The sequence below is a fragment of the Peromyscus eremicus genome, unplaced genomic scaffold (assembly GCF_949786415.1).
Source record: "Peromyscus eremicus unplaced genomic scaffold, PerEre_H2_v1 PerEre#2#unplaced_414, whole genome shotgun sequence".
NCBI lineage: Eukaryota > Metazoa > Chordata > Mammalia > Rodentia > Cricetidae > Peromyscus > Peromyscus eremicus.
The window spans coordinates 74778-83170 of NW_026734650.1; positions in this window are offsets into that span (position 1 = coordinate 74778).

The following is an 8393-nucleotide window of genomic DNA, read 5'->3' on the forward strand; positions in this document are numbered from 1 at the left end:
CAGGCCTGAGACCCTGAGCACCTCCCAGAGATGCAGGGCAGAGTTTGTGTGGTCTCTGGAAGTGAGCTGTGGGTACTGCTAGGGAGGCTCAGACAAAAGCTAGGGGGTCCTGGGGTGGCCTTGTGCACCACGGTAAGGGCATGTGGGCCAGCACAGAGTAGGAAATTTCCCCACAAGGACCCCCATGCAGCCCAGGCTGCACAATCCCCTGTGGAGAGGTCCTCTCCTGCGCCCAGACACGGCGGCCACAGGACCCGGGAGGCTGTGCTTCCGTGACCTGCCAGCCAAGCCTCGTAGTGCTCGCCAGGAGCTGGGTCCCTGGACCCTGCTTCCTCTTCCAGCTCACCTGGGTCATGGAGCTGACAAGAGAACCGCTTTGGTCCTGGGTACCCAGGTCAGAGCCCTTCCCTAAGCCGCTGGCCTCCATTTCCGGGGAAGCACAGGGACTTGCTGGTGGAATCGGCAAACTGAATCCGCGTGATGGCAGCAGTGCACCGAGAATGCCAAGGGCCAAGGCAGAAGGGTTCTCTCCCTCCGCTCTTTGCAAAGCAAAAAAAAAAAAAAAAACAACATTAAAAAAACAACAAAAAAAAAAAAAAAAAGAAAAAAAAAAACAAAGCTGGGCTACAAAGCTCCAAGATGGAGGGCAACCATCTAGGCTAGGACTGGCCAGACATGGGCCTGTAGGGAGGCTGCTAGGGATCCGAGGGTGTTCAGGGGGTAAGGGTGTGGTGTGTAGAATGGGGTCACAGAACTTAACTGGTTCCTCCATTGGTTCCTCCATGCACTGCACTGCCCTGAGACACTGGGCTTTGTTCTATGGCCTGAAGACCCTGCCTGAGGGTATGGTGGGGTGAGGGGAGAGGGAGCTGGTGGTGGAGGGTGTCATGGAAGGGGCCAAGCGGGGTGTGTGTGGATGTGGGAGCAGGCACACTTGAGAGCTTGCCCCAGACCCTAAGGGAGTCCTCCACAAACCACATCTGGATTCTAGGGGAGGAGCCTCAGAAACATACTCATGGGGTTGGGGACCAGGGGCTCAGCCTTGCCCCCTAGCTTCCAAGCCAAGGTATTCTCACAACTGCATTTCTGCCCTTGCCTGCTCTCACCCCAAACACACACACAAACACACAAAGACACAGACACAGACACAGACACACACACACAAACACACACACACACACACAAAGACACAGACACAGACACAGACAGACACACAGAGACACAGAAACACACACACACACACACACACACACACACACACACACACACACACCACAGCAGCTTTCAGAGTTCCAGCAGTTTTCTACATGAATCCACCCACCAGGGTGACCAGTACAGCTGCCAGGATGGCCTTGGGTCTTCTGGCCCACCCTTCCAGGTCAAGGTGGCCACCCAAAAAGGGGGCTCCCAGGCTGACTCTGGTCCTGCTAGGGCAGTGCCTTGGTGGTGACCCAGAACCCTGAGCACACGGGAAGATTTCAAACCAAGTGAGACGACCACCCAACTCCATGAGACGCTAGGTCCAGCACGGAAGTCCCACCTGGCAGAAGGCTGCTCCCGGATGGACACAAGGCAAAAGGGCAGGCAGCTGTGTGCACTGGTCAAGACTCCAGGGTCAGGGGCCTGAGTCCCGTGTCCCATGCTCCGATGGTCTGATATTGAGATACGAGAAGAGAAGGGCTTCCTTCCAAAACCTTGGCCTCCATGGTGAAGTGAATTCAGGTGGATGCTGCCCCATATCACCAGAAGCAGGGACCACTGGGGGCCCAGGACTTCTACAACCTCGCCTCAACAGGCAGGCCAGCCAGGGCCCTGAGGTGGAGACAAGGACACATCAAAAGAAGAAACATTGCACTCACCTGCCCTCTTGCCTACCAAACCCTGGGCTCAGGCCCCCACCTTAACCGTCTCCTAGGCAGCACCAGGCAACCATTGTGACCTACGTCCACCTCTGTCACAATCCCTCTCCTCTGCACAGCCCTCCACCTCCCACCCCTAACCTCCCACCTCCCGACCCTACCCTACACCAACAACCGGGCACTACTCAGGAAACTTCTCTTTCCGTTCTCTAACTTCCCCAAGACCCTGTCTGGCATGGAACTCTCTGTCTTCTATGGACACCCACCTACCTGTGGCAGGGCCTAGGCACACACAGGACGCAGCTCTCTCAACAGATTCAAGTGGACAGAGGACAGGTAACATCAAAGCTGAGGGACAAGAAGCAATTCTCACTCTTAACTCCAGGATGCCTGCAGCACCCACCCACCCTGTCTGTCCTTATGAATGTCCCATAACATTCCAGTTGTCCTCACATAAAATTCCCTCCACAGGCACAGATCCATGGAACAGAAAAAAGTGTCCATAGACAGAGTGGATCTGCCCACCATCCTGCATGAAAAACAGCCACAAACTATAGAACACCCAACACCCCACAGGTAGATTCTCATTTGCTCTGGCCTCACTTTCTCTCTCTCCTCCTTCCCCCTCCCACTTCTCTCTCTCTCTCTCTCTCTCTCTCTCTCTCTCTCTCTCTCTCTCTCTCTCTTTCTCTCTCTGTGTCTCTCTGTCTCTGTCTCTCTCTCTGTCTGTCTGTCTCTCTCTCATTTATCTATCCTCCTCCACCTCCACCTCTATCTCTGTCTTTCTCTGTCCCTCGCTCCTATGTACATTCCCATCCCTGGTATCCAGGGTAGCTAGGCCATGTTCAGTTGGGAAATGCTTTGCACTCCCAACAGGAAGTCTTCCTTCAATGAGCACTGAAAGTCTCCAGAGGTCCTCCTCCAAACTGCTGACATCTTTAATGATGGAGCCTAGAAGAAAATAACTCTCCCTGCCACCTGGAGACAAGCCTGTCTATGCTCTTCCAAATCTCCCTCTCTACAAAGCCTCCTGGAGACATTTGCTGAGGCTAAAAAGGAATCTTCCTGGTGCCTGGGTGAGGTTGGAGGCCCTGACTTCCTAGACCTGCCTGGCAGGCCACTTCAAAGAATGGTCCTTCCACCTTCCTGATGGTTGCTACACAATGCTCTCATCCACCATGCTCCACGACACCCCTGAGGCCCAACCACACACAGGATGCACCACTCCAAACCTTGTGCTCACCTGAGCTGGAGCTGAGAATGAAGCCCTAAAAGGCTTCCCTACATGCCAACCTGTCCTTCCCCTACATCCCATAGCTGGCCATGAGAACTCTTATACACTGAGCCTCTCAGGCACTGCTTACGGCTTCTCACAGGACTAGAACACAATAATGCCAGGTGTACACACACACACACACACACACACACACACACACACACACACACACATAGAGACATCACAGTTCTAGGACTTCAGATAGTGCCCTGTTATTTTCAGAGCCTTCTCTAAGTATTTTTCCTGCTGAGATGATGCCTGGACATGTGAGTGCAGGACAAGAGGCCTTCCGACCTTTGACCCTGGGAGTTCTCCCTGGGTTTAAGGCAAAGGGAGCTAGGCAGGAGAACACAAGAAGGAGTATGCTGACGGCCTGGTTGTCCTGCATGACACAGAGGAGGCTTGTCAGGGGAGGCAGGGACCATGAAACCTGGCCACCATGGTACCTAAGTTCTGCCTGGCCTCTTTGTGAGCACACCAATGTCGATGCTTCTACTGGGATTCACTTTGAGCCAGCACACTGCCTTACTGGGTACACACAACCAGCTTGCATAGGATGAGGATGGGGGGGCGGGGCTGGCAAACCACATGTAGGGATCAGGGGATGGGGCTCTGCAGCAGGAATCTTTTTGGACAGGTCCCAGTCCCTGAATTCCACCTGTAGCACAGCTTAAAGGGAAACCTTGTCAAAGGAACAAAAGGCAAGCCAGAGAGAAGGCCTGGCAGCCAGAGAGGAGAGGGATGTCAGGAGGAGATAAATGGATGACAGACATTTGGCCAAGATGGCTAGCAACCAGGCCTGAGACCCTGAGCACCTTCCAGAGATGCTGGGCAGACTTTGTGTGGTCTCCGGAAGTGAGCTGTGGTTACTGCTGGGGAGGTTCAGACAAAAGCTAGGGGGTCCCTGCGTGGCCTTGTGCACCACGGTAAGGGCAGGCGGGCCGGCACACGGGTAGGAAATTTGCCCAAAATGACCATGATGCAGCCCAGACTGCACAATCCCCTGTGGAGAGGTCCTCTCCTGCTCCCAGACATGGCGGCCACAGGACCCGGGAGGCTGTGCTTCCGTGAACCCCAAGCCAGCCACGTGTCGCCCGCCCGGAGCTGGTCCCCTGGATTCTGCTTCCTCCAGCTCTCTTGGGTCATGGAGAGGGCAAGAGAACCGCTTTGGTCCTGGGGGACCCAGGCGGGAGCCCTTCCCTAGCCGACCGGCCTCCCTTTCCAGGGAACCTCAGGGACTTGCTGGCAGCAACGGCAAACTGAATCCGCGTGATGGCAGCAGTGCACCGAGAATGCCAAGGGCCAAGGCAGAAGGGTGCACCCCCTCCGCCCTTGGCAAAGCCAAAGAAAAAAATAAAAAAGCCAAAGCTAGTCTACAAAGCTCCAAGATAGAGGCCAACCATGTAGGCTAGGACTGGCCAGACGTGCCGCTCTAGGGCTGCTGCTGGGGATCGGAGGGTGATCATCAGGTGGGGATGTGGTATGTAGATGGGGCTCACAGACCTTAACTGTTTCCTCCACTGTTTCCTCCAAGCACTGCACTGCCCTGAGACACTGGCTCTGTGCCAGCCCCTGAAGGCCCTACCTGAGGGTATAGTGGGGTGCGGGGAGAGGGGGCGGGTGGTGGAGGGTGTCATTTAGGGGGCCAAGTGGGGACTGTGTGGATGTGAGAGCAGGCACACTGGAGAGCCTGAGCCAGACCCTAAGGGAGTCCTCTACAAATCACATGCCAATCTGAACTATAGGGGAGGAGCCTCACAAACATATTCATGGGGTTGGGGTCCAGGGTCTGTGCATCTCCCCCTAGCAGGCAAAGCAGGATATTCTCACAGCTGCATCCCTGGACTCACCCCGCCCTCACCCCAGACACACAAACACACAGAGAAACACACACACACACACACACACACACACACACACACACACACATTCACTGGCTGTCTACATGACTCCACCCACCAGGGTGACCAGTACAGCTGCCAGGATGGCCTTGGGTCTGCTGACCCAAGCTTCCAGGTCAAGGCGGCCAGACAAGAGGGTCCTCCCAGGCTGAACCCGGTCCTGCTAGAGCAGTGGAGTGGTGGACCCTGAACTGAGAGCACACAGGGAAGTGTGACAACAAAGGGAGACGACCACCCAACTCAATGGGACCCTAGGCCCAGCACGGGCTTCTCACCTGGCAGAAGGCTGTTCCCGGATGGACACAAGGAAAAGGCAGGCAGCAGTGTGCAGTGGTCAAGGATCCAGGGACAGGGGCCTGAGTCCCCTCTTCCAGGGTCCCATGGTGTAATCTTGAGATGGGAGAGGAGAAGGGCTTCCTTCCAAAACCTTGGACTTGGTAGTGATGTGCATTCAGATGGAATTGCCCCAAATCATCCGAAGCAGGGACCACTGGGGGCCGGGGACATCCATAAACTCGCCTCAACAGGCAGGCCGTCCACGGCTCTGAGGTGAGGACAAGGAAACATAAAAAGAAGAAACATTGCACCCACCTCCCCTCTTGCCTACCAAACCCTGGGCCCAGGCCCCCACCTTAACCGTCTCCTGGGCAGCACCAGGCAACCATTCTGACCTACCTCCAGCTCTGTCACAATCCCTCTCCTCTGCACAGTCCTCCACCTCCCACCCCTAACCTCCCACCTCCCAACCCTACCCTACACCAACTACCAGTCACCTCTCAGGAAACTTCTCTTTCTGTTCTCTAACTTCCTCAAGACCCTATCAGGGATGGAACTCTCTGTATCCTCTGTGGACACCTACCTACCTGTGGCAGGGCCTAGGCACACACAAGACTCAGCTCTCTCAAGAGATTCAAGCTGACCAAGGACAGGCAACATAGAAGCTGAGGGACAAGAAGCAATTCTCACTCTTAACACCAGGATGCCTGCAGCACACACCCACCCCAGCACGCCCCTGAGCTCCAACCCACAAACAAAATGCACCACTCCAAACATTGTGCTCACCTGAGCTGGAGCTGAAGGGTGGAGCCCTAAAAGGCTTCCCCTACATGCCAACCTGTCCTTCCCCATCAACCTGGACCTGACCACAATAACTCTTATATACTGTGCCTCTCAGCCACCTCTTATGGACCCAAACAGGACTACACCACAATAAACCCAGGCACTCACAAACACCCAATACACACACACACACACACACACACACACACACACACACACACACACACACACACACAGAGAGAGAGCAGGTCTAGGACTCCACATACTGCCCTCTGTTAATTTCAGAGCCTTCTCCAAGTATTCTTCCTGTTGAGATGGTGTCTGGACAGGGCAGTGCAGGACAAGGGGCTTTTCGACCTTTGATCCTGGGGGTTCTACGTGGTTTAAGGCAAAGGTGAGCTAAGCAGGAGAACACAGGAAGGAGTATTCGGCCTGCATGTGTGTCCTGCATGACAGAGAAGAAGCTTCTCAGGGGAGGCAAGGGCCATGAAACATGGCCTCCATGGTACCTAAGTCCTGCCTGGCCTGTTTGTGAGCACCCCTGAGACCAAACCCTGCTCTGGATGCTTTTACTGGGATTCACCCTGAGCCACCACACTGCCTTGAGCTCTGGATCACTGGGTACACACAGCCAGCTTGCATAGGATGATGATGGGGGGGGGTCCCAGACCAATTGTTGGATTCTGGGGATGTGGCTCTGGAGCAGGAACCTTTTCTGACAGGTCCCAGTCCCTGAATTCCACCTGTAGCACACCTCAAGTGGAAGGCCATTTGTAAAAGGAACAAAAGGCAAGCCAGAGAGAAGGCCTGGCAGCCAGAGAGGAGAGGGGATGGCAGGAGGAGTTAAATGGATGACAGACATTTGGCCACAGTGGCTACCAGCAACCAGGCCTGAGACCCTGATAACCTCCCAAAGAGGCAGGGCAGAGTTTGTGTGGTCTCCTGAAGTGAGCTGTGGATACTGCTAGGGAGGCTAAAAAAAAGTTAGGGGCTCCCTGGGTGGCCTTGTGCACCAAGATAAGGGCAGGCAGGTTGGCACTCTGGGGCTAAATTTCCCCACAAGGACACCAATGCAGCCCAGGCTGCACAATCCCCTGCGGAGAGGTCCTCTGCTGCTGCCAGACATGGCGGCCCCAGGACCTGGGAGGCTGTGCTTCCGTGACCCGCAAGCCAAGCGTCGTGTCGCCTGCCTGGAGCCGGTCACCTGGACCCTGCTTCCTCCTCCAGCTCTCCTGGGTCATGGAGCGGGCCAGAGAACCGCTTTGGTCCTGGGAGACCCAGGCGGGAGCTCTTCCCTAGCCAGCCGGACTCCATTTCCTGGGACGCACAGGGACCTGCTGGCAGAATTGGCAAACTTATTCCGCATGATGGCAGCAGTGCACCGAGAATGCCAAAGGCCAAGGGCGAAGGGTGCTCTCCCTCTGCCCTTCGCAAAGCAAAAAAAAATTAAAAATTTTTTTAAAAAAAAGTCAGCATTCTCCTGCCAAGCTCCAAGATGGAGGCCAACCATGTAGACCAGGACTGAACAGACATGAGGATCTAGGGCTGCTGCTAGGGATCCCAGCGTGTTCAGTGAGTGGGGGTGTGGTGGGCAATGGAGGTTACCGACCTTAACAGGTTCCTGCATGCCCTGCACTGCCCTGAGACACTGGGCTTTGGGCACATGGCAGCCCATGAAGGCCCCCCCTGAGGGTATCACGTGGTACCTAGAGAGGGGGCGGGTGGTGGACGGTGTGATGGAGGGAGCCAAGTGGGGAGTGTGTGGATGTGGGCATCGAAGCTCTTTAGAGCCCGCACCAGACCCTAAGGGAATCCTCCACAAACCACATGCCAATCTGGACTATAGGGGACGAGCCTCAGAAACATACTCATGGATTTGGGGACCAAGGGCTGAACGTCGCCCCCTAGCTGCCAAACCAGGGTATTCTAACAGCTGCTTCCCTGCCCTTTGCCAAGCCTTCACCCCAGACACATAGACACACACACACAGACACACACACACACACACACACACACACACAGAAGCTTTCAGAGATCCAGTGGCTATGTACATGACTCCACCCACCAGGGTGACCAGTACAGCTGCCAGGATGGCCTTGGGTCTGCTGACCCAAGCTTCCAGGTCAAGGTGGCCCGGCCAGAGGGTCCTCCAAGGCTGTACCCGGTTCTTCTAGGGCAGTGGGATGGAAGGTGTTACACCAAGGGAGATGACCACCCAACTCAATGGGGCCCTAGACCCAGCTCGGGCTTCCCACCTGGCAGAAGGCCGCTCCAGGATGGACACAAGGCAAAAGGGCA